General features: G+C 32.7%; 1 long non-coding RNA gene across 1 annotated transcript; it reads left to right on the top strand.

The window, feature by feature from the left end:
• On the top strand, nt 1-27,119 carry LOC109612492 (uncharacterized). Its single transcript, XR_002194560.2, has 4 exons — nt 1-108; nt 187-256; nt 5,920-6,096; nt 26,443-27,119. It is a non-coding gene; the product is annotated as an uncharacterized LOC109612492 (long non-coding RNA).
• The last annotated feature ends 629 nt before the right edge of the window (nt 27,120-27,748 follow it).

The raw sequence follows: 27,748 nt of genomic DNA, 5'->3' as shown, positions 1-27,748 counted from the left end.
TTCAATTTAACTGTCAGTTTAGAATTGTGAATTTTGTAATATAGTTTATTTTGTTTTTGAATTCGTATTAAAAATACGAAGAAAATCATATTAGTTCATAAAAAGATGGTAATTATAACTCCAATCCTAAATTGACCACACAACTGTATGGTGGTTATATCAATATGTGGATCTTCATTTTTGTAGGCAAATTTCCTTCTGACAAGAACCCAAAATGCTAAATTTGCAGTCCATTTGGACGAAAATCGAGACAAGGGTAAGTGAACTGACAAATATCAAGATGTGCTGCAAATAGTGCAAATAGTGAATTTATATCGCCTGAGATTGTGAAACGTTTAAATACTGATTCGATTGGAAATTTGCTCTCAAACCTTCAAAATAATTTAAAACTACAGGCACCATTATAAGGAAGGGGGGGTCTGCATCTAATACAGCATAATAAAACTTCTATCTTAAATAATGCGACCTCTTTCAAGATTTCAAGAGATGGACGATGTCGAATGCACCCGTTGGGTACCTAAGAAATATTCTATTGTGTTACCAACTGAAGGCCCATACAAGAGCGTTTGGTTATTCTGAACTCCTTATACCATCAATCATGAGGTGAACGAATCCTTCAAACTACAGAAAAAACGTACAAATACGGAAACTGCATAGAATATCATAGGTAGGAAACAAATTTTCATTAATTCATCATTCATGGTGAATGCTTTATGCTATGTTCTCATTGCACTTTCAATTACGTTATTCGCTCTCAGAATTAGGTACACGATTTAACCCGTTCATACGCATTCGTAATTCATAGTAACATAATTCCTCTTTTTTAAATTTTTTGTATGTTGATTTTTATAGGAATTCATGATTTTCATAATTTCTTTTTTCGTTAAATGATCTCATTTGTTAGGGATTGCACACATTTCGTCGTAGTTCTGAGAGTGATTTGAATGGAACAAAGAACAAACATCTTTGTGCACTCAGAAAATTTTGAATCAAGTAGATATTTCATAATAACAACGAATATAAAGCGAATCACGTGCCATGTCAACTTAGCATTAGAGAAATTGTTTTAAAAAAATACAGAAATAACCAAAAAAAGAAAAAAAAAAAAAAAAAAACAAGGAAAGCTTAAAAAGTCTAAAACCAACAAAACCCAATGTAGTTGAATACCAAGAGGTAATTTTTTTTTATACCCTCCACCTTGGAAAGGAGGGTATATTAACTTTGTCATTCTGTTTGTAACATCCCTAAATATTCGTTTTAGACCCCATAAAGTATATATATTCATAATCAGCATAAAATTCTAAGTCGATTTAACGATGTCCGTCTGTCTGTCTGTCTGTCTGTCTGTCTGTCTGTCCGTCTGTCTGTCTGTCTGTTGAAATCACGATACAGCCCACATTATTTGACGTAGAGCTCCAAAATTCAGCAGAGCTATTTGCATTGTGTCTAGGATGGTTGGTATTGAAAATGAGATATATCGGTCCACGTTCTGGTATAGTCCCCATATAACGGTACCTCCCGATATTCGGTATTTTGATGATTTATGCCACATTTGTTCACGGATTTGTCTTAAAATTGGTATTTGTAGGTCATAGCGGGTCCCTGAGCGTGTGGCAAAACATTGCATGTATAGGTCCACGTTGTGGTATAGCCCCCATATAAAGGTACCTCCCGATATTTAGTATTTTAGTTTTTTTACCACATTTTTTCACGGATTTGTCTGAAAATCGGTATTTGTGGGTCATAATGGGTTCCAGCTCCGGTGGCGAAACATTGTAATTATAGGTCCACGTTTTGGTATAGCCCCCATATAACGGTACCTTCCGATATTCGGTAATTTGATGATTTTTGACACATTTTTTCAGGGATTTGTTCGAAAATTGGTATTTGTTGGTCATAATTGGTTCCAGCTTCGGTGGCGAAACATTGCATGCATGGGTCCATGATTTGATATAGCCCCCATATAACGGTACCTCCCGATATTCGGTATTTTGATGGTTTTTGCCACATTTTTTCACTGATTTGTCTAAAAATTGGTATTTGTGGGTCATAATGGGTTCCAGCTCCGGTGGCGAAACATTGTAATTATAGGTCCACGTTTTGGTATAGCCCCCATATAACGGTACCTCCCCATAATCGGTATTTTAATGGTTTTGCCACATTTCTTCTAATGTTTCTTTTACCCTAAGGTGGAGGGTATTAAAAGTTTGGCCCGGCCGAACTTAATGTTTTTTTACTTGTTTTTTTTTTTTTTTTTCAAAAATAAAGGTTATAAGATTACAACTTATGTGAGGAAAATTGTTAGTTTAAAAAAATATGCATTTAAATAGCAAATTTGAAAAAACATAATCCAAATATATACATTATTACAAGATGATTATTGCATTTTAAGACTAACATACAATGTGTCAAGAATCCAACCAATATGCTGTATATTATTACTGAGAAACCCATTGATACATCTAACTAAATTCATCAAACTATAGGGGTAACATTATATATCAAGGGGTAACATTATATAGAGTTATATATACCTATTTAGAACATAAATACCTATTAAGAACTTCATACATCAAGCTCCAGAAAAATCCATTGAAAAATGTCTATTAAATAAACAAAATACGGAATATAGCTGCTTTTAAAAAAAATATTTTTGAGACTCCAGAAAATGTATATTCTAAATATAATGTTTGATTTAGTTACGTCCATCTTCCTGTTTATTATAGACAATAGACATACATACATATAATTTGACCTATTTCAAACAATATATTTCGCTTCCCTGCCAAAGTTGAAAACCCAGCTACCATTTGTTTTTCCTAAGTAAGGGTCAATCGATCTCCCATCCCATCTTTACCTGCTACACATGACCATCATCACTATAGGAAAATAATCACATTAAATCTATTTCAGGAATTGTCTCTTCAATGACTTCATCTTAAACCCGAACGATATCGGGCTGGTGGCCATTTACTCCAAAATGACAAGATTGGCATTTTTGGAAATCAAAGGCCAGATTAATGACACCAGCCAAGCAAAAGGATTAAATAGGTCTTACCTAGAACATCTTGTATTATCTGCCTCAGAAGCTTTGAGGTAAATACATTTTCAATTGATGTTGTTGACTTAGGCAAGACAGAAGAATAATAGTTGCAGGGACTGTAATAGGAAATTAAGTTTGGCAATTGGGATTTAAGTATGAAAAGTGTCTGGTGGATGATGTTGTTTGTGATCCAATAAACGAAAAATTGGATTAAATTGGTAAATTGCTTGTTTGTGTTTGGGATTAAAGAAATTCATTGAAATGTACTCACAGTCGAAAAACGCCAGTTATTACAAAAGTATTAAAAATAAGTAAGCAAAGGCCAAAGTCGTGCGAGGCCGACCCTACAACACTACAATATGTTCGAGGTCTCCTTATATCCAAATAAATTTTGGAAGAATTTGGCCAATATTCACGTACTCCGTCGTGTTATATTCAAAACAATTTCACACAAAAGTTGTGGTCCGTTTTATAGTTAAATATAATCCAATAGTCATCCAAAAAGCTCGACTTCTTCCCTGTCCTTAACTCTCTTCTGATGCGAAATTTCGTGTCGATTAATTTTCAATTGTGGTCCATAGAGCCCCTCAAAGCGTATTGATATGCTGAGGGGTGTAAAAATTTAGAAAATTTTCAATTCAAAGTCAAATTGAAAAAATCGCATGCGATAAAAATATGACATACATTGAAAAAAATGGAACTAAAGATATTCACTCATTTATTGGTATATTTTCCCGCGACTTTCTCAGATTTTATCCTTTTCTGGCCAGATACAATTCCGAATTGAAGGGAATGGTGAAAATCGGACCATCGGTTCTTGACATAAAAGCAGGAAAAATAAGATATCTTTCTTTTATATATATATATTTTTCCTATTTTGCTATATATCCGATTTCTTGGCTATCAGCATCGCTTTAATGGGCAGGAGTGACCTTTTAATGTATTTGTTATTTGCTGGGGTTTAAAATATTCGCGGTTTAATGGAAATTTTCCTATTTTCTTACATAAAAGTTAGGGTCTATTTTACCCGCTAAATATTGTCCGATGTCCGCCCAAATTGGTAGGCTACTGCCCAGTCCTAAACTCTAACTCCATGTAAATTCCCGCGTCGTTTGGTTAATAATTGTGGCCCACAGAGCAACTGCAAGATCAGGAAAATTTACTGTTTTTGGTCCATTTCAACCCCAAAATATTTTGCAATCATCTCCAAAAAACAATAGGGTTCTATTCTGACCCTAACCCCACCTCCATTTGTAATTTCCTGAAGATCGGGCCATAATTGTGACCTGTAGCGTGATTACAAATTAACATGGACAGACGGACGGACATACATAGAAAGATCGACTCAGCTCGGCGAGATAGGAAGATCCATATATACTTTCCTATGTGGGAAACTAATACTTGGAGGTGTTACATAATTTTTGACCCAATCAAACTTATAATACCCCCAACACATAGTATTGTAGGGTATAAATATAAAGCGCTAACTTCAACTCTTTTGAAAATGTTCTTCGAATTTAGTGTTTCCGTGGGAAAATTGCTTTTATAAATCTGTTTATATAGGAATCGTTTCAATTGACATGATTTTTATTTTTGCATACTAATGAAGTTTTCAAAAGCAAAAGATTTACATACAGCACTGGGCTAAATAGATAATACGTTTCAGAGAGTTCAGAAGTTGCTAAGTAACCTATTGTTTTTTTTTTTTTTTTGCTATAAAATTCTACTGCAGATTTTAAAATACGTCAAATTTCTAGATCTTTCCTAACGCCAGAAGTTTGTAAATATTAAAAGCACAGATTAGAATTAACATATGAAATCTAAGGAAATTTTGCAACAAATTCTGAAAAGAATTAAGATCTTCTTAAAAATAAAACAAGCCCTAATACACAATAGAGAGCAGACGTTGATATTTGCAATTACGTTTTAAGTAGACCAATTATATATACCAAGGATTCGTGCTCTCTAGTAAAAATATTTACAGATCTAGTGAAACTGCATTTAAGCGGTGTAAGGAACCATATCGTAGGATGCCTGACAATAGTCTTTGCTTATTTGTTTTATTTCAGCAGGTTTTGCGGTAATTTTATTTATTTATTATTTTTTATTTTTTTTTTTGTGGAGGGTATTAGACCCTCCTGACTAGGGTATAATTCTCCTTGAAAGCATAGTGAAATCCCCAAAATACTCAACCATACATTTGATGTATTCCATGTAGACTTTGGTCTAACAGACATATACTAAATAGTATATAGAGAAACCTGGGAAAAGAGAAGCCTTAGTTAAGATTAAGACCATCAAGAGCTGTATGAAAATTATAAAGCCCATGGAATTTTTTTAATTATCTTCTTTATATCTTGAGTGACAATGATTATTTTATGAATCATTTTAATTTAACCTTCTTCCATCCACTCTGATCTGTGTTTTTTTTTTTTTTTTTTTTTTTTTTTTTTTTTTTTTTTTTTTTTTGTAAATTTTCCATTGGATATTATTTATTCCAAAACAGTGACTGTCATTTATATATAGAAAAGCACGAAACACAAGTTCTTAAATAGTTACCCACATACCTTATTCGAATAAGGATATTTAAGTTATGATATTATTTCTCTCTCTCTCTCTCTCTCTCTCTTTTAAATTGCTGCATAATAAATATTTTGTTTTTATTTGGCTTCCAACATACATATTTATAATTTCAATTTGCTGTATCGGAATCCAGCAATTTGTTCTCCCTAGCCATGAAATAAACTAAACGAAAAAATTGGTATCCTTGAATAGTATTCATACATATCCTTGCATTGCTATTAACTTGAATACGACAACCATAAAGCCAACATAAATAACATTTGTTTGTATATTTTCTGCTTCTATCATTTCAGCAATAGTTTTTGGAAATCTTCCAGAAAAAGAGGGAGACGAGAATTGTATTCGTCATTAACAATAGATGGATGCATCATTTTAATTAAAATCTCTCGAATATCATTATTACTGTCATCTGCTGTCGTTATCGCGAGCGTTTCGTGTGAATATTGTCATTCCCGTTAGCGGCATTTATGGTAAGTATTAACACTTTAGCTGAAAGACCCTTACTGTGGAATGGAGCGCGACAACTTAACACAAGAGCTCTAATTAACTGATCTGTTGCATAATGACCCTTTTCGATTGCGCCATTGCCTTTCAACTTTCCAAATGAATGCAAACGTAAGTGGAAATCGATTTTGAATATTTAAGCTATAATCCTGAAATTTGAATGGCAGTTGGTTGCACTGGATAGGGTAATATCAATATCATCAGTTTGATACGTCCCCCTTGCCAATGTCTCTCACAATTGTGGCAACAGCTGCGATGTGCCAACATTCAGCATGAATGAGTCATTCTGAGGAGATTTTAAGCATTGCTCATTATTGAGATTCCAGTGGATTTATGATAAGAGGCAAAAATAATCATTACATATTTTTTGTTTCTGTGAAATAATTACGATTCAAAAGACAATTATTCAGAAATAAGACAAAGAAAAATATATGGACTATATTTGAAATAATTTCATAAGCTATTGGCTCATCTGGTCTTGTGAATATCTGTATAAAGATAAAAGATGGGAGTGTTACAATGTTGTGGATAAAGCATTTTCATGAAAATTGAATAATTTCATTTTGCTAATATAGATAAGATTTCTGGTAAAGTGGTATAAAATTATGGTGTCTTCGATAAATTTATCGATTTTTATACTTCACTTTATGGACAGACAGATCTTTCCTGACTATCGACTGCGAATCATCGCACGGCTAATTAATGACACCACAAGGTGGTCAGGGTATTGTGTCTTCGTGCATGTGTTTGTAACATGCAAAAGGAAACTAGGTAGACCCATGGAATCACATTCTGAGTCGATTTATGTATGTCTGTCTGTCTGTCCGTCTGTCCATGTATTTTTGTAAACAAAGTACAGGTCGCATGAAATTTTGCACAAATCATTTGTTTGGCCCAAGGACAAAGCCTATTGAAATTGGAGATAATCGATCAAATTTTAGATATAGCTCCCACATACATCTTCGTCCGATTTGCCTTTTTTGTGCAGCAAACGTGTAATATCAGCCCAAATAGTATGGAATTTTTATTGCGCCCCAAACGTGTAATTTTAGCCTAAATGGGATGGAATTTGGCAAATACGAATTGAGTCTAGAAGCAGTATGTCAATTTTGGTGAAAATTGTTTCAGATATAGCTATAGCTGCCATATATATTGTTCATCCGATTTGTTATATTTGTTCCCTACAGCCATAATATACACTCCGTAACAACGATATTCAGGGAAATATATAAAATACAGCTCCGAAATATCTTTGCCAATTTTATCGACATTTGGATATAGCTCACGTATATATCTTTATCCGATTTCAAGTTAATTGACTATGCCACATTCCATTCTTTTGAGGCTATGTTTAACCTCGTGTCTGAACAGACGAGCCCGTTTCAATTGACGCATTGGACGACCACATTGAAGCATTTATTTGTGAGATACCACCCAAAATGTTGGAGGGAGTATCCCATGCGAGATGAGGTCGCGATCAGCATTTTCATGAAATAATCGTCAAACATTAATTATATGTAGAGTGCTATCAATTCAAAAAACGATTTTTTGAAAATTTTGTCTATAGCTCCTGAGAAATCACCTTTTATTACTTCCATATTGCTATCGATCTATTCACCTTTAAATACTAGCGGAATCCTGAGCTCTATATAGGATCCATTTTATTATACCGTTTGATGGTATACTGAGTTACTTTTGCGACTGTAAATAGGTTTTTTATTGAATTCCGTCAGTTGTACAACAAACATATCATCATTTGTATACCCTCCCATATATAACTCCTTCACCCCACAGCGTGAAAAATCCATATATTATACGATTGTATAAAGATGTAGACAACGGAAAGACAACGACAAAAGCCGATTTCAAATATTTTCGAGGTTTTAGTAATATTTATACCCTACAACTCTATGTATTGGGGTATTATAAGTTTGATTGGGTCAAAAATTATGTAACACCTTGAAATATTGGTCTCCGACAAATAAAACTATATGTGGATCTTCCTATCTCACCGAGCTGAATAGATCTAGCTATGTATGTTCGTCCGTCCATCTGTCCGTCTGGCCAGGTTAATTTGTAATCACTCTACAGATCGCAATTATGACCCGATTCTCACAAAATTGAAAATGTAGGTGGGGTAAGGGTCAGAATAGAAAGCTATTGTTTTTGGAGATGATTGCACAATATTTAGGGGTTGAAATGGGCCAAACTCAGAAATATTTCCTGATTTAACAGTTGCTCTACAGATCGCAATTATACATCAATCGACGCGGAATTCAGCATGGAGCTAGAGTACAGTGCTGGACATATTTAGCGGGTAAAATAGCCCACAACTTCTATGTAAAAAATACGTCAATTTTATTATTTTTATTTTGATCCCGGTGAAATCACAAATGCACGAAAATGTCACTTCTGACCGTTATGTTGATACTCATATCCAAGATATTGCATGTATAACTCCTACAAATAAACATTTTTCACCTCACAGTGTGAAAAATCAATATAATATACGATTTTATATCGATATAGCCAACGGAAAGACAACGACAACCAATTTAAGTTAGTTTCGAGGTTTTAGTCATATTTTTCAATTGCATTTCTTGCAAAAAAAAAACTATTCATAATGGTCCAAATTGTGGTAGAGACTCAATATAACAGTAGCCTTCGAGACTCAATATAACAGTAGCTTAGCTACGTTTTTAAACGGCATTTGCTCAAAAATCTATGTGAAACTCGCAATAAAGCCCACCTTCTCCGATAGAAAAATGTCTATGCTGATCCATGATTTCGTTTAGCCTTCATATAACGGTACTCCACGATTTTCGGTACTTGTTAATTTTAGCCAAATGTTCAACATTTTGTAGTTGGAGTTTACATATATACTACCATCTCTGACGATATTTGTCTATATAGTTTATACTTTTATATAGACCTCATATAATGGCAAACTAAAATTTTCGGTAGTTGTATTGATTTTGACACATTTATTAGTACTATTTGATATTTCTTAGACGAATTTCACAACGGACGCTATCTCCTCCGGTAAGAAATTATGTAAATAGCCCCAGGTTTCGTATAGCCTTAATGAAGCGGCACCTTCCGTTGTTTGAAATTTTGATGATCTTGCAACATTTCACAACAGTTTTTTTTTCGGAAATTTTGTATCGGAAATTACTAATTACAGGTATGACACAAGTTGAAATATTTGATTCCGTTACTTTTCGACATATTTTAAAAGAAGTATATATTTCCAATTGGTGGAGGGTATTAAAAGTTTGGTTTGGGCGAATTTAACAAATTTTGTAACTTTTGTAATTTTGTAACTATGGGAATTGATGTACTCTCAATAAAATCTGTAGATTCCCTAAATCTTTCGTAACTTTTAGGGCTATCTAATATAAAACATACTTTCATATAAAGAATCTGAAGCAAAGAATAATGGTGTCAAAAAATGTGCATTAAAATCAAACAGAAAAAAATTGGAATTTCCCGCAACATCGATTTACTAAATAAGTTCCTTTAAGGTTCTAGGGTACTACAGTCAATGTGTAGATATTGGATAAATCACGAACGGCGCAATACACCAAACAATGCTAATTTTATAATTGTGATTATTTCTTTTTGTTTTTATTTATTTTTTTCTTGGCGCTGATAAACTTAAAATCAGGTTGTACCGTCATATAGCTATCATACCAAAATTTAACCTTGAATCCAAAAACGTTTTCACAATCTCGTGGGCTCATTCCAACTTACGTTTTTAATTCATCCAATGAATACACAAAGAAAATCCAATTATCTAGTGCGTATGATGTGTATACATAGGGTAAAAAATAAAGTATACGTTCCAAATGCCGTCTGATGAGTTGAGTTATAGCATGTTTCCTTGCATTTTTGGCTCAGGGCCATATTTATTGATTTGAGATCTTAAGACTATACAGCATGAATTATTAAAATAAAAAATAAAAAAATATTAATTATATTAACCCTTGCAGGATAGTTGCGAACGAAAATCGTATTATCTTAACTCCATATATCTCTCTACAACAACGACCAAAAAAAGATTCAAGCAAAAAGGGCAACAACTAGTTAAAATACTAGGTACTAAAACTAAGAATTAAAACTAGGGAATTTAACTATTATTTACATATTATTTACAAGTGTACTGCGTTGTTATATATACAGTATTATCCAAATGCAAATGTGTTATACCTTCTGTTTGTTTTAAAAATCTACGGAGACAGATATGTCAAAGTTACTTTTCATACTACAGCCAATAAAAAAGCACATTTTTTCGTTTCTAAATTCTTAGGCAAACTCCGAATTCAATATTTTCATACATACGAACCGAATTCAATATTTTCATACTTTTCATTCATGATTTTCGTTTTTCCTGAATAATAACAAGAAACAAAGCTGTAAGTTCGTCCCGGCCTCCGAATACCCTCCTCCATTTGGAACGAATTCGGCAATTTTGAAAATAATAAAATCCGTTAAAAATTCTGTTAAAATCTTAAAACTACCAAATGTAACCGTCATTATAGGGTATAAATGTGGACCTGCTTAGGCAACTTTTGTCATAAGCCATTACAATATTCAAATGCGAAACTTGAAAAAAAATCGATAAAAAGTGTAGCTAAAATCATCAATATAGGGAAGTACTATCATATGGGGGCTATACCAAAATGTGGACCTGCACAGACAATTTTCTGCCTCCGGCTGCCTCAGTATCCATTACGAACTTCAAATACCGAATTTGAAACAATTCCGGTGAATAATGTCGCTAAAATCAACATAGTATCGAATATTAGGAGGTACCGTTGTATGGGGGCTATATCAAAACGTGGCCCTACGTGACCCATTTTCAATACCAAAAATTCTGCAGACATAATATACGTTTGAGTGAAATTTTATCAATCTACTTCATTTCATTCGGAAGCTAGAGTGATTTCCACAGACGGGCAGATGGACGGACATCGCTAAATCGACATAGAATTTTATGTTGATCAAAAATATATATATATATATATATATACGTTGTGGTGTCTAAAATGTATATTTCGAGGTGTTAGAAACGGAATGACAAACTTAATATACCCTCCGTACTGTGGTAGTGCGTATAAAAATTGTAATGAAATCATTTTATTTTGCATATTATAGTGTCATTTATATTTTTTGATATGTTCTCTCGTTTGGTAGGGATAATTAAGTAGGGTAGGTGTACCAGTAGTCGGCACTTTTAGGATTTTCAATTTTTCAATCTTTCAACATTCTGAGTGAAATCTTTTAATTGCAGAAAAATAAAGTGGTTTAGATTCCAAATTTTGTTTAATTTTCGAAATAATAAACAAAAATTTAATTTATTTTTATTAAATTGGCAAAATTTGCAATTTTACTAAAATAGTAGTAGTCGTAGTTTTGCCAGTAGTCGGCACCATTTTCCAATGCTCGGCATGTATATTTGCCAGTAGTCAGCATATGGTATTTCAGTAAAAAAAGTTTATTTTGTATATTTTTATACCCTCCACCTTGGAAAGGAGGGTATATTAACTTTGTCATTCCGTTTGTAACATCCCTAAATATTCGTTTTAGACCCCATAAAGTATATATATTCATAATCAGCATAAAATTCTAAGTCGATTTAACGATGTCCGTCTGTCTGTCTGTCCGTCTGTCTGTCTGTCTGTTGAAATCACGATACAGCCCACATTATTTGACGTAGAGCTCCAAAATTTAGCAGAGCTATTTGCATTGTGTCTAGGATGGTTGGTATTGAAAATGAGATATATCGGTCCACGTTCTGGTATAGTCCCCATATAACGGTACCTCCAGATATTCGGTATTTTGATGATTTATGCCACATTTTTTCACGGATTTGTCTTAAAATTGGTATTTGTAGGTCATAGCGGGTCCCTGAGCGTGTGGCAAAACATTGCATGTATAGGTCCACGTTGTGGTATAGTCCCCATATAAAGGTACCTCCCGATATTTAGTATTTTAGTTTTTTTTTACCACATTTTTTCACCGATTTGTCTAAAAATTGGTATTTGTGGGTCATAATGGTTTCCAGCTCCGGTGGCGGAACATTGCATGTATGGGTCCATAATTTGGTATAGTCCCCATATAACGGTACCTCCCGATATTCGGTATTTTGATGATTTATGCCACATTTTTTCACGGATATGTCTTAAAATTGGTATTTGTAGGTCATAGCGGGTCCCTGAGCGTGTGGCAAAACATTGCATGTATAGGTCCACGTTGTGGTATAGCCCCCATATAACGGTACCTACCGATATTCGGTATTTTGATGGTTTTTGCCACATTTTTTCACTGATTTGTCTAAAAATTGGTATTTGTGGGTCATAATGGGTTCCAGCTCCGGTGGCGAAACATTGTAATTATAGGTCCACGTTTTGGTATAGCCCCAATATAACGGTACCTCCCCATAATCGGCATTTGAATGGTTTTTGCCACATTTCTTCTAATGTTTCTTTTACCCTAAGGTGGAGGGTATTAAAAGTTTGGCCCGGCCGAACTTATTGTTTTTTTACTTGTTTAATTTCAAATAGTATAAAACAAAATCTGGATTGAACTGTGAATTAGTAATATATTCACAGTTTAATCCAGAATTTGAAATTAATTTCGTTTTTAAATAGTGTTTTTTTAATTATCATTTTAAACCAAATATAGGCAGAAAATCAAGAATAGTATGGTTACCTTCAGTAACATATGGATTTTCAATTAAAATAAAAATGAGACTAAATTCAAAAAGAAAAAAGTACCTGATCTTTTTTCTTTAGATAGCCAACATTTTATTTCAAAAATGCCACCGATATCTAAGACGTCACATAGCTGATTTAAAAAACCTACTTAATTTAGAAAAGTTGGTCAAAAGGCACAAATAAAAGCAACTGCCGACTGAAGATATTTTTTTTTATTTGAGCAGTTTTTGGATTATATTTTAATACTTTTCACAAATTTTGGTGAAATTGGTCAAAAATGAAATTTTTCTAGTAATCGGCACCACCTGCCGACTACTGGCAAATCTCTTTTTTTCAGTTCCTAATGTCGACATTTAATAATGTAACAGAAAAATGCTTGATTTGTATGTTTTAAAGTTATAAAATGATCTTTAGACTCCTATTTACTATTATAAAATATTTCTGATTCAAAAATTATTAAATTTAATTTACTTAAATCGATTATTAAGTTGACACCACCACAATTTGTTTCTTTACATACAAGCACTATCGCACGCGTTGGAAGACACTCACTGGCGAAAACCGTTATTCTCTCGTAATAAATGATCGGAGCTCATTGTTTTTTTTTTTTTTTTTTACAGAAAGAGAGCAGAGAACACTGTTGACGTTTTTTGCAATTATTTCATTATTTGGTCAATTCTATTCTTAGTTATTTAAGTTTAAATTTCAAAACTGCCGACTACTAAGACATGTCTAACTTAGGCGCACTTACCCTATTTCACTTTCGTTTATATCTAGTGTGTTTAAATAAACATGTAGTATAAATGACAGCTTCATATAACAAAAGAATTATATTAACTTTCCATATTGATTTTCTTTCTATTTAGTGGGACTTCCGTCTGTCAAAGCAAAAAAAAAAAAAAAATTAATAACAACACAGCAGGACTCTTCCTCTTTCGCTCTCTTGTGTTTTAGAGGTTAATTTGCAGTGAATTCATTACAGTCGAAGGTCTGTGATAACAAAGGCGTAGCGTGCACAAAACAAAAACTCATTGTTTAAGTGAAAAAGGAAACAAATATATATCTTGCGAAGAGTGTAGCTCTTAACAAAAACAAAGGAAGAGAGGAGAGATGTGGCAGCTGCCTGCTGGAGGTTCATGACTTTTGACAGTCCATTTACTTTGCTAGAGATAATATAGAAATCCTTTGGACCAAGGAGTTTTATGCTGCAGCTATTTTCCACACGGTTGACTTCTTTGGCATGTTCTTAATGTACCGTCCGTTCAATTGGGTGTACGGCCAAACACGGAACACAATGAATGAAAAGCATTTTATCTTCCTTGGACATTAACAAAGTAAACCCAAATGTTACATCATCAGTGATTATTTTGTTCCATTATTATTTTTCGTTTTGTATATCCGTTTCCTTTAATATCCTGTTCATGTATTCCCGTTATTGTATTGTTGGTGTATGTGATAATTTATCATAAGGTTAACATTTTTACAACCACAATATGTTCAAAAGCGGGGTGTGTTGTAACCTATGTGTTATGTGTGTGTGGTTTTTTTTGACTTGCTTCTCAATCTAGTCGTATTCCACTCTGTTGAACCACATGCGGATTGGCTGGTTGTGTTCACGTTTGCTACATCGAAAGATAAATTGTGGTTCATTTTTTAAATATTGTTAAAAAGGTAAAACCTTTTAGCAGCATGACTGTCTGTCTAATTATCATTCATCTTTTTGTTGCTGGTTTCTTTTGAATTGAACAAGAAACGAAAATCATTGATACTAACAAAAACGATATACGACGACAAATATCCTTAAAATTGTGTATCACTAATTTCAGGATACGTCATGGCAATTCCGCTCACATTTCGCTTTGTCAAAATCAATTTCATGCAATGTGCTGCACGAGGCTTCAAACCATGAACTAGTCGTCCGCCCTGGATGGGGTGGAGAAAAGTGTCTCAATATATAAGGTAGATATTGCTTTTAGGCTGTTGCTGCTGCTGCTCCTGGTGCTGCTGATGTCGTTGTCAATCCGTGGTATTGTTGTGCGTCTGTTTTTTTTTTCTTTTTGTTCAATTGTTTGCAAATGGAAATGGCCCTGGAAATGGGTGACTTGTTTTACCTGTTTCGGCTTTTATTTTCTTTTGTTGAGTTCTTCCCTCTCCATTTCGCCCGCGTCTTTTTCCATTCATGCCGTTTCCCTCTGCTGTAGTTATTTGCGCTTTTTATCAAAGCTCATTTAATTTAATTCCAAATGATTTTTCTTTCTTTTTTTGTTGTATAATGTTTCGTTCGTTGTGGCTTTGTATCCAGCTGCTATCTTTCAAAGTGCGTGGCACAATTATGCTCAAAAGCTGAAAATGGAAATTGTGAGAAAAAGGTAACAGCAAAGCGACACTGGGAAAACATCACAAATTTCCTTGACTCTTATTAATGATTGAAAATAAAAATATAATAATAATAATACACGCTCTCATGAAATTGTTTGTCATCTGCAGTTTTTTTTCCATTTTTTTTGTCGTCGTTGTTGTCATGTCAAATCCATTCACAGAAGTTTAATGTGCTTTTCCTCGAATTGTTTTCAAAGAGCGTCATAAAGGCAGACACACACACACACAAGCAATTGAGAAAAAAATCATTAGTATTAATAAGCCGTAAAGACGATTTGAGCGCATGTAATTGAAAACAATTTATTAATATTTCGAATAAAAATGTAATTTTTTAAGATATGTTTATGCATATATGAGAATACATTAAAACAGGCTTGGATTTAATTTGTTGTTTTTTTTTTCTTTAAGGTTGTGATTATTGTTTTTTTATATATAGGGCTTTTTTTGGGTTGCACATATTCTTGAAATAGTTAATTTTTTGAAAATATTACAAGTTAATGATCTAAACCAAAACAATATATGTTACTTTTTCTAACTTAAAGTATAATCTCTCTAAAAGATTATTTGCTCATTTTACGTCCATCAAAATCTTTTCATGTGCCCAAAGTTAAGTTTTAAAATGTCTATAAGTACATTATAGACATTATGTCTATAAGTATAAAATAACCCCAGCCTGCGTTGTAAGGTGAAAAAATATTACACTTAAATATTATAAGTCAAATTGAAAAAATCGCATGCGATAAAAATATGAAAGAAAAGAAATGAATTTCACAAAATACTATAAAACCAATATTAACATCATTATTGGCATCTTCTTCCGGTCCAGCCATTCATGAGATATAAGCATTCTAGCTATCATACCTTTCCTTTGTATATACACATTGTATATATTTCAATATATATATATACGACATATATTTACTATCGGCATCTACGTAACGGTCAGAATTTACCTGTTCCTCTATTTGTGATTTCGCCGGGATTAAAAATATTTGCGGCTTAATGAAAAATTTGACTTTTATTATATTATGGTTATTTCACCCACTAACGCTTCAAAATTGAACGCTTCTGCCCAGCACTAAGCTCTAGCCCTATGCTAACTTCCGCGTCGATTGCTATATAATTGCGACCTGTAGAGCAACTGCAAAATCAGGACATTTTTCTGTTTTTGGTCAATTTTAACCCCTAAATATTATGCGATCATCTCCAAAGGCTATAGGCTTCTATTCTAGCACTAGCTCCACCTCCATTATAAATTTCGTGAAGATCGAACCATAATTGCGACCTATAGAGTGATTACAAATTAACATAGACAAACGAACGGACAGACATACATAGCTAAATCGACTCAGTTCGGCGAGAGAGGAAGATCCATATATACTTTCCTATATGGGGAAACAAATATTTCGAGGTGTTACATAATTGTTGACCCAATCAAACTTATTATACACCAACACAAAGTGTTGTAGGGTATAAGCACCAGAAAAGGTAAATTTGAAGAATAAATGCGTCAACGTCAATTGAGACGGGCTTCTCTGTATGTACATAGGCTTTAACTTAGCCCCACAAAAAATAGTATTAAGGCATAAATTGCACGATCTAGGCAACCAATTGACCGGTTCCGAACGTAAAATAAAATATTCATCGAACTCGCCTCTCAATAAGCCCATTGTTACGCCTGCTGTGGGATGCAGAGTTTCCACAATAACTTTTTTTTTTTTTTTTTTGAAACCGACGACTTAACTTTGACGTTTGTTTTCATGTTTATCCTGCACCAAATCGATAATTTAATTAAAAGTCTTAAATATTAATAATCTATTATAAAGTCAACAGCCGCAAAACAAACAAACTTTCGCGTTATCCTCTTAAATACGTCAACATTCTTTTTAGACATAGTTTTGAATCAAATTTGTGCACTTGTTAAAATGCTGCAGTAAAAGTGCTATGAATGCATGTCTTAAAATATGCCCAGAGGGCTACTTAGAGATTCTCGTTACATACAGCGTGTGTCTTCGTTTTCTCGGTGGCTTCTCGGTGCTGCCTAAGCGAAATTAATGCTCGTAATAGAGCTATCCACATAATTTTCTTGATAAATTATAAATTCTTTTCAAATTGCCCTTTACACTTTGACGAATGTTTGTCATTATTGCATTAGCAGCACTGATACATGCACTTGGAATGCCATTTATTTACTCCTGTTTTGCAGAGGATTGATAAATGAATTAAAATCAATTAAGACAACACATGTAAGGATAAAAATTTTATGAAATGGAAAGAAAGGATAAATATTTTTTTTTATATTGTGATTAGCATTGTAAAGACATTGTGTCAAATATTTAACTTTATTCAAACTGCAACCATAAAACTTCAGGCGTGAAACAAGTAGGTATGCAGGGCAATAACAATTTGAAGAGTAATATGAGGGCCGGTGTCTCTTGCTGGATCTTTTCAGGTAATCAATATAAACAGTCAATGTACAACAGATGAGATGAGCTCTAAGTGATACTGTGTATATAAAGAGTGTTTATACCCTACACCACATTGTGGTAAGAGTATTATGTCTTTGTGCTTTTGTTTGTAACATGGAAAAGGAAGCGAGATAAAGCCACAGTTACTTTTGAGGATCTTCATAGAATCACTTACTGAGTCGATGTATGGATGTAAATTCGTCTGCTCATGTATTTTTGTAAACAAAATGCAGGTCGCATTTATTGGCCTATCCAGATGAAGTTTTGCACAAGTCATTTGTTTGACCCAAGGCAAACCTTATTGAAAATGCCGAACGTTATATTTGGTCAAAATTTGAATATATAGCTCCCATATATATCTTCGTCCGATTTGCTTTTTATAGTGCGCTAAACGTGTAATATCAGCCCAAATAGAATGGAATTTTGCACATACAAACCAAAGTCTGGAAATAAGTATGCTAAATTTGATCGAAATCTGTTCAGAAATCGCTATAGCACCAATATACATTGTTCATCCGATTTGTTATTTTTGTTTTCCGCAGCCGTAATATGCACTCTGTAACAACGATATTTGGGGAGATATATGAAATACAGCTCAGAAATAACGTTGATAAATGTTATGGAGATCGGTTCAGCTTTAGATATAGCTCCCATATATATCTTCGTCCGATTTGCTTTTTATTTTGAACTAACCGTGTAATATTAGCCCAAATGGAATGGAATTTGGCTCTTACGACCAAATTGAGTCTAGTAATAAGTATGTCAAATTTGATGAAGATCGGTTCAGATATAGTTATAGCTTCCATATATATTGTTTATCCGATATATTATATTTGTTCTCCGCAGCCGTAATATGCACTCCGTAACAACGATATTTGCAAAATTTAATCGAGATCGCTTCCGATTTGGTCATAACTCCCATATGGGTTATTACCCATTAAAAAGGCACAAATGCCTCGGCAAATTTAGTAGAATTAGATTCAGAGGAGGATATTCCTCCCATATATTAGTTCCTTTGAACTTTTAATTATTACTATAAAATTAGTTGGCACGATTTAATTCTCACAAATTCCCCATAAAAACTTTTATTTGTAATGTTAAGCCCTACTAATTATGTAGGGTAGGGTATCATAAAGTCTGCCCGTCCTACTTTAAAACTTTCTTTACTGGTTATGATTGATGATCGTCTAAATACTGTTCTAAAAGAAAAAGAAACATTTGATTTTTTAAAAAGGTTCCTATCGATTTGGCCTGTACCGGTAGAGTATCACAAAAAAAAATTTTAGCGGTAGTATACCGGTACACTACCACAAAAAATATTTTAGTGATACTGTACCGGAACACAAGGATGATCATAGTGTACCGCAGTCGTAGCGCTAAAAACGTAGTGTTCCGTAATCGTAGCATTAAAAAATCGTAGTATACCACATTAAAAAAAATCGAAATCATTAAAAATGATTTTAAACACCCAGCCATAATTTGTAAAATATTTAGTTTATACACCTACATTCATTGATTTTTCGGTACCTCAAATAACAGGTAAATTATTTGCATAATAACCGAGTACAATCTTTTAATTTTCAATAGTTAAATGCAAATTATTATCACTTCAGATTTAGTCCTTTCTTATTATTTCTACCTATTCCCATATTTTTCTACTTTCTTCAATTTCGCAACCAATGTGAACATACATGACAAATAAAATAAATTCAGCTTTTATTTTTATAATATTGAATTGTATTAGTAATTTTTGCATTATCAAAAACTTCAAACATCTAATTTTTCTCACAAATCGTAAACAACACATATGTGGTACACTACCGGTACATTATTTTTTTAATGTTCCGCCATGTGGTACACTACTATCTTGTAGTGCTCCGACTGCGGTACACTTCGTTTTTTAGTGTTCCGACTGCGGTACAATACGATTCTCGTTGTGCTCCGGTACAGTATCATTAAAAAATTTTTAAGGCCACATTCGGTATTTTTAAGATTTTTACAGAATTTTTAATGGATTTTTTTTGGAAAATTGCCAAATTTGTACCAAATGGTGGAGGGTATTCAAAGTTCGGCCCGGCCGAACTTACAACTTTTTTACTTGTTAATATTAAATAAGTTAGGTACACAATTATTTGAGCTAAAAAGTAGGTAGTCTCAGGTACTATTATTCGAAAACAATTCCTTAACCTGTTTGGCCTTTGCCGATTCTAGTCCAACAAAATCAGTCCCCAAAGCCGTAATATGCCCACGATAACATATTCGGTACAAACCATCAGATATAGCCTAGAAATGTCTTTGTAGAAAATGATTTATTTATTTAGATCTGCAAAGAGTGGACCAAATCGCTTTACATATTTCTTCAGCTCCAATCTGTAAATTTCATCCGATTATATAGTCAAATCTCCCCAAAGTCATTACATCCACTCTATGGCGATAATATTTGGTACGATAGATCACACCCTGAAACTTGTCGAAAATAAATTTAGATCAAGATATATCTCCTAAGAATATATGTTCCATTCGCTTTCAAATTTTATTCGTAGCAAATACATACTTAACGTTGTTGGTAAGATATATTTTACACAAAAATCCCATTTTAAACGTATATATATATATACTAGCTGGCCCGGTCCGCGTTGCCGGCAAAATCTTCCAGTCAAATGAGCAGTAATTTGGAATTTACTGTATTTTGTATACTATATAATTGAGGGCTGAATGATTTAAGAATAGCCAAAAATAAATACTTTTTAAACCCATTAGCACTTAGATTTTCACCCCCCCCCCCCCCCCCCCCCCAATAAACATATTAAGCCAAATTCTTTGAAATATGGTAAAATTAGGAGGCACCTTCTTTATATGGGCACTACTCCGAAACATCGACCTACATTGAAAACTTTCTTCTACCCCTTATAATCCAAGATGACAAATAGAGGCCAAATCAAAAATATAGCAGAACAATATAGCATGTCATAGCATTTCGCGTGATTTAAATAAGTAAAAATAGTTTTATCCACCTCATAATTGAGGGCAGAATGATAAGATGGGAATTAATTTTATTTGCCATTTAAATTGTAAGTTGGAGACCCCTTAAAGTCCATCATAGTATAATTCAATGATGATTCAACAAATATTCGGTACCGTGCTACTTTCTTATATTTGTAATTTGTTCATGTTCCACAATTTATTTCATATATATGTACATCCCAAATCTACGTTCCCAGCCAATATTCTCTTGGGGGTTACAAATTCAATAGAATACAAAATTTTCTTTTCTGACAATACATTAGATGTGAAAGTTGACTTGGGGATACTCCAATGTGGGGACTTTACTTAAATAAATTCCCATGTGGCAATTATCTGTATGATGGTTCCCTACCCCAGGGTGGCATAAATAAAATTTTTTAGCCAAATCAATTGATGAATGTGGTCAAGACCAATATATGGGCCATATCTGAAAATTTCAAATTGTATGCGAAGAGCTTCTCTACCCCCTTAGAAACAAAAATGCCAAATAAGGGCCAAAAAATGAAAAAAGTGGCCAAGACCCCAAAAATAGCTTAAATCAAAGATGGTTATATAAATATGAAATCGGATTGTTCTCTTATCCGTGAGTTATGATCGATATAAAGACCTGCAAAAGCGATTTAAGGTATTTTGAATGTTTGGGAAGAATTTCTGGAAGGATATAAAACCTTTTCTTACTAAAAGTCCCAGCTGAACCATGATGTAAGCCCTGGAGTTGAAGGGTAGATGTCAGTTAACATCCTATTTCGCTCTTATTTCATTTTTTTTTTTTTTTGGTTAAAAATTGTATATGGTGAAATATTATTCTTTATTTTGTTCACAAAAAATCCACTGAATTCAATATGATAATACAAATTGAAAAAAAAAAAAAAATGACAAAAAAAGAATAACAAATTGAAAAAATCTTTAACTTGTTCGCTGATTTTTTACAGAAATGCAATGAGATCTCTTGTTCATGATTTTTTAGCGATTTTGAAAAAGTAATTATCTTTTAGCTTTGGTGTGACCGCGTTAAATTATTTCGATATCATCTATTCCGTTTCGCCACCACATAATTCGGTACTACACTTCCACGTAGCCCGCCATCAATTTCAGTTCTCAAGAAATCAAGTCAATTAAATAAATTGGTATTAATATTCGAATTCAAAAATAAAATATAAAAACACTACAAATTTACATTAGAAAAAAGTAAGTCAAAATTAGAAAAAAATCATTCAAAATAAAACATTACTATTGTACATTTGAAAAGTCAAAATGAAAATTTTAATATATCACATTTTTACGCGATTTTTTTGAATACTATCCTTTTCGGAGAGGAGACAATTCCGAATTTGTGTGAATCGTTAAAATCAGTCCAGCGGTTCTTAAGTTATAAGCGTAGTAACTAACACAACTTATATATATATATATATATATATATATATATATATATATATATATATATATATATATATATATATTCTCTCATATATATTCTCATTCTACAAACATTAAATATGTAATGTAATATTAAAATAAGTAAAGACACGACAAAAGTCGAGCTGGATAGGCCATATTATGTTCTTCACTACAATACATATGTGACAGAGCTTTTTTAATATATATATATATATATATATATATATATATATATATATATATATATATATATATATATATATATATATATATATATATATATATATATATATATATATATATATATATATATACGGGCCAGCTAGTCCCGGTCCGCGTTGCCGGCCCCTACTTTTAGTTTTTAATGCATATTTTTTAAGGCATTATAGAACACTGATCTGAATGATTTCAAAATAGTCAAAGATAATTGGTCTTTTACACCCATTACCTTAAGATAGGAATTAATTTATTTTTGTCATTTAAATTGTGTGTTGGAAAACCCATAAAGTCCATATTTTTCTTCATAGTATAATTCAATAACGATCCAAAAAATAATATTCGTGATTTTTTCATGTTTCTGCCACAATTTGATATTTCGGAGTTCAAAGCATGTAGACGTACATCCCACTTCTACGTTCCCAGGCAATATTCTCTTGAGAGTTAAAAATTCAATAGTATACCAAATTTTTTTTTTCTGACCAAACATTGGTTAGGAATGTGGATTTGCGGGTACACTAATGTGGGAACTATACTTAATAAAATGCCTATGTGGACAATTATCTGTAAGACGATTCTCTATCCCAGAGTAGCCTAAATACAATTTTTTAACCAAATCAATTGATGAATGTGATCAAGACCATGATGGACTCTACTCCAAAAGTCAAAATATTATGAGAAGAGGTTTTTTACACCCGTAGAAACAAAGATGTCAAATAAAGGCCTGAAAAATGAAAGAAAAATGTCGAAAACCCCGAATATAGCTTAAATTATATAATGGTTATACCAAAACGTGATTATTTTTTGCGAGGATGGTTTCTTCTCAAATTACCAACTTTTGCTAAAATGCGTATGAGTAAAATATGGTTAAAATGTAAACTATACTTGAAAAAGGAGTGTACCCTTATCCGGGGGTCATAGATCGTGACCTGCAAAAGCGATTTAAGATATCTTGAAAGTTTTTTTTTTTCCTAAATGTCCAATTCGCTCTACCATTTTGCACCATTTTGCTCCAATGAATTGCATTTTGAGTTCTCATTGGGCGGATTATTGTAATATGAAAGAAATAGGTTAACATATAAGGGTTATACCAAAGCATGGTCCTATTCTTATAATTATTTGAAAACATGTGTTGTTCTTCTTAAAATCTCAAATTACCAACATTTGATATACATCTGATATATATTTTGAACAACTGATTATTCATGAAACCCCTAGGAAAAATTTAAAACTCTATGGTAACTTTTGCGAAGTATAGAGCAAAATATTTGAGGCCCTTTGTGTTTGGTTAAACTGTATAAAATGGACCCTAAAAACGTTTGATCCCCCCCCTTTTTGGGATTGTTATGTACCAACCAAACTGACTACTGATGATAGCGCATAGTCACCGTATAACGTTTCATGGGAGTTAAGGTTACTTTTAAGGTTTCGGAAGAATTTTCCGAGGAAATGTATCCTTTTCTTTCCAATTTTTCAATTTGCTCCACTATTTTATATAGTTCGCATATAACAGTGCTCTTCATATTCGGTATTTCACTGGTTGCAGTCCCAATGAATTTTGCATTTTAAGTTCTCATTGGATGGATTATTTCCATATCTAGTCAATTTCCATTGATTTTTTTTTTCGATTTTTCCCGATTTGAGAATTTTTGCCATTACATCTCTTTTATAGTGTTTTTAGCGATTTTGAAAAAGTAATTATCTTTTAAAACCGGTCTAACCGCGTTAAGTTATTTCGATATCATTTGACTGACTTCCATGCAACCCGCCATCAATTTCAGTTCTCAAGAAATCAAGTCAATTAAATAAATTGGTATTAATATTCGAATTAAAAACAAAATATAAAAAAAACACTACAAATGTACATTAGAAAAAAGTAAGTCAAAATGGAAAAAAAATCATGCAAAATAAAACATTACTATTGTACATTTCAAAAGTCAAAATGAAAATGTTAATATATCACATTTTTACGCGATTTTTTTTAATATTATCCTTTTCGGAAAAGAGATAATTCCGAATTTGTATGAATCGTTAAAATCGGATCAGCGGATCTTGAGTTAGAAGCGTAGTAACTAACACAACTTACATTTATATATATATATATATATATATATATATATATATATATATATATATATATATATATATATATATATATATATATATATATATATATATATATATATATATATATATATATATATATATATATATATATATATATTACACAAAAAGCTCTGTCACATATGTATTGTAGTGAAGAACATAATATGGCCTATCCAGCTCGACTTTTGTCGTGTCTTTACTTATTTTAATATTACATTACATATTTAATGTTTGTAGAATGAGAATGCCTCTAACATTTTCTTCATTTCAACTTGGAATAAATACTAACCTAAAATGACTCAAGAAATGATTATTTTTCAAGTGAAACCCTCCCCATTTTTCAAATAGCCAACCCTTCTTAACACATTTTCCAACAATTTGTCGCTGAGAAGATATTTAATGGATTGCCACCTCTTTTACCTGTCTCAAAGGTTTGAGATTTCCAATATGTCAGCAGTAGGAAACATGTCATTTGGCAGTGGAACAAATGTAAGGGAAAGTTTTAAATAAAGCAAATGAACAAAAAAACGATGTATACATTTCCTTTCACACTACTTTCTTGTTTCTTTCTTTCATTTTTCCTCCCTAATCATTTGACAAACATAATCATAAAGTATCCGTAGCTTCTCTTTTTACGAAACAGCAAAAATGATTGTCGGACATTTCTTTGAATACAAACTGAAAACAAAGGGAAGAAAAGAAAAGGAAAAACACAGACAAAAAAGTTAAAAGTTAATAATTTATTTAATGAATTCAGATTAGAATGAAAAAATAAAATAAAATTGCAAACAAAGCATATCAAATCCCCACCTATCAACACCATCACCATTCTTTGCACAGCTTGAAACATTTCGATGCCTTAAATCGAGCAACAGCCTTTGAGCGAAGATAAAGAGGAGACGAGACAAGTTTGTAAGCATTCTTTACGTTATTTGACTGCGGTGCTTTGTGATGCTTTATGGTCTGCAAAGGTCAAAGAATGAGCAGACCTCACACGGTGCGAGCGATGAGCTGGGGGAAGGACCGGTTGGGCGAGACCATTATCTAAGGAAGGGTAATATTAAAAATACAACATGGACTTGTTAAGAACAATAAAGCCAACATAAAATAAGGTATACACATAGTCAAACACCTCACCTTTAAACACCAACACCAGCAACTTATTCTGGCTGCAAGGCAAACTGGCAGACTTTGTGATTTTGACAGCAGCGGCTGTGATTATTAAAATCAGGTGGTTCTCCTCTTTATTTCCTTTTAAATATTTCCTTCTTTTGTTCTTCTAAGAAAAAAGTTAAAATATTGTTCCGAAAATTTCTGCACCAAAGATTATGAATTAAATCCAAAGTTTATGCAAGACAGCACGTGGGCTGGTGGGGAATAATGAATAAAGGTACAGGATTCGACAGGCATCAATGTCTTTGTACAGTGGGTTTTGGGCGAACAAAATTGTTGCAAATATTTATTAGACGATTTCTAGAGAAGTATTTATAACGAAAAGTTATACCCTACACCACTATGCATATATAGCAGAACTTTCCATGACAAATATACGTTTTTATTAGTAATTTGTGTTAAGTATATCATACTAACTAGAATCGGTATTTAATCTATATTGTGGTTTTTAAGTTTGAAGTCGGATGGAGAATATGCATGGGTGTTTATGCTAAAATTTTACAGAGACATTGCTATGCAGCATAGTATAGTGATCTACTTTCCATGGCAGTTTCGAATATGGTATTGCGCGTTTGTAGTTTAGAGATATATTCCAGCCAATTTTACAAAAAAAAATTAATGTAATCTACTCTCATATGAAGGGTATAAACATCTAAATCTAATTTGATTGATGAACTTTAAACTTTTTTTTTCGATTTTTTGGTTCTTTCGTCTCTTTCGAGGCAGAACAAATAATACAACTGCATGAAATCCACTATTGTCCTTGCTTCATATTTGTTTTCATCAACCAAAAAAAAATGTTTCGTTGTATTGTCATTGTTTTTTACAGTTTCATGAAATCAACATCACTGTTCCAATTTCCTTCTGATTGTTACTTCCTTCCTGCAAATGTTCAATTTTAATCGCAGTTTGTCTTTTTCTAAAACAAAACGAGCGACGAAGATCACGACGACAACAGCAGCAGCAACAATTTGATGAAGGGAATTAATTAAGAGGATTTCTGTTCGATAACTTCCAACCGAACTTCCAGCATTAGCAGAATGCCAAACATCACTCGACTGTCCTCTACAACAATGTCCAACTAAATTCAGGAGGCAAAATTCATGTCGGTGTTCGTCAAAGTTAAAACTTTGCCATACTTGGATTGTAAAGTTTTGTGTCAGAATTTCATCAGGTCACTTAGTCATAATTTTATGGTCCATGAAGCACATGGAAACCATGTCATAGGCCATTTAATGTTCGTTCGACACATTAGGCAACGATGGACGTTAAGCACAATGGATTAATGCATAGATGTTGGATGTTGGCGACTGCTCCTCTCTTTGGCGAAGGGTGTTTTTAATGTTGTCATCGTGTAATTTGCAAATTATATTTTCAATTTATTTTGATATCAGACTTGGCTAAATGTGATGGTAATTTTATGCTTATTATTAAAGTTAAAATAGAAAAACTCCTAACTGCTGCTTAAGAATGCAGTGGATGAGGAAAATAAAAACAGGGAAATCATTTGTTTTCTCTCTCTTTTTTTTTTTGCACCAATACATCTGTTGTCATCTATTATGCGAGTTTGATGGTAATTTCTTCAGAATACTGTAATTTCGAAAAAAAGTTAGCTTAAGATATTATGAGAGAGACTTTCAAAACATTTTCAGGAATATATTAAAATAAATTTAATATTAAACGTGGCCACAAGCATGTTCTCATTGTGTGCATATAATTTTTGTCAGTTGTATTATCATTCTATGAACATTTAAATTTTTTAATTTATTTTGAAGCAATTAAACTGCAAAATGTTAGAGACATGATTTGTATATATAAAATCGGATGAAGCAAATATTATCGATTTGATTTCGTTGTCTCAATTTGTGTACTCTTCTCCCAAAATGGAGGGAATTTTAATATTTGTCTAGTTTTTATTCTAATTAAAAAGACTTCGAAAGTAAATTCATAAATGAAAACTTTAAAATATTACAAACTAGCTGGCCCGGTCCGCGTTGCCGGCCCGTAGTTTTTGTCTAGTATGCATATTTGTCAAAGCATAATTATTCACAGATATGACTGATATAAGTGTTCGCGTACTGGCCGATTAAAAGTGTTTTAAAATACCTGTACCCATATTTAAGCCGTGGGCTTCA

This window comes from Musca domestica, unplaced genomic scaffold (assembly GCF_030504385.1).
Source record: "Musca domestica strain aabys unplaced genomic scaffold, Musca_domestica.polishedcontigs.V.1.1 5, whole genome shotgun sequence".
NCBI lineage: Eukaryota > Metazoa > Arthropoda > Insecta > Diptera > Muscidae > Musca > Musca domestica.
This window is presented reverse-complemented; position numbering and strand designations above follow the sequence as displayed.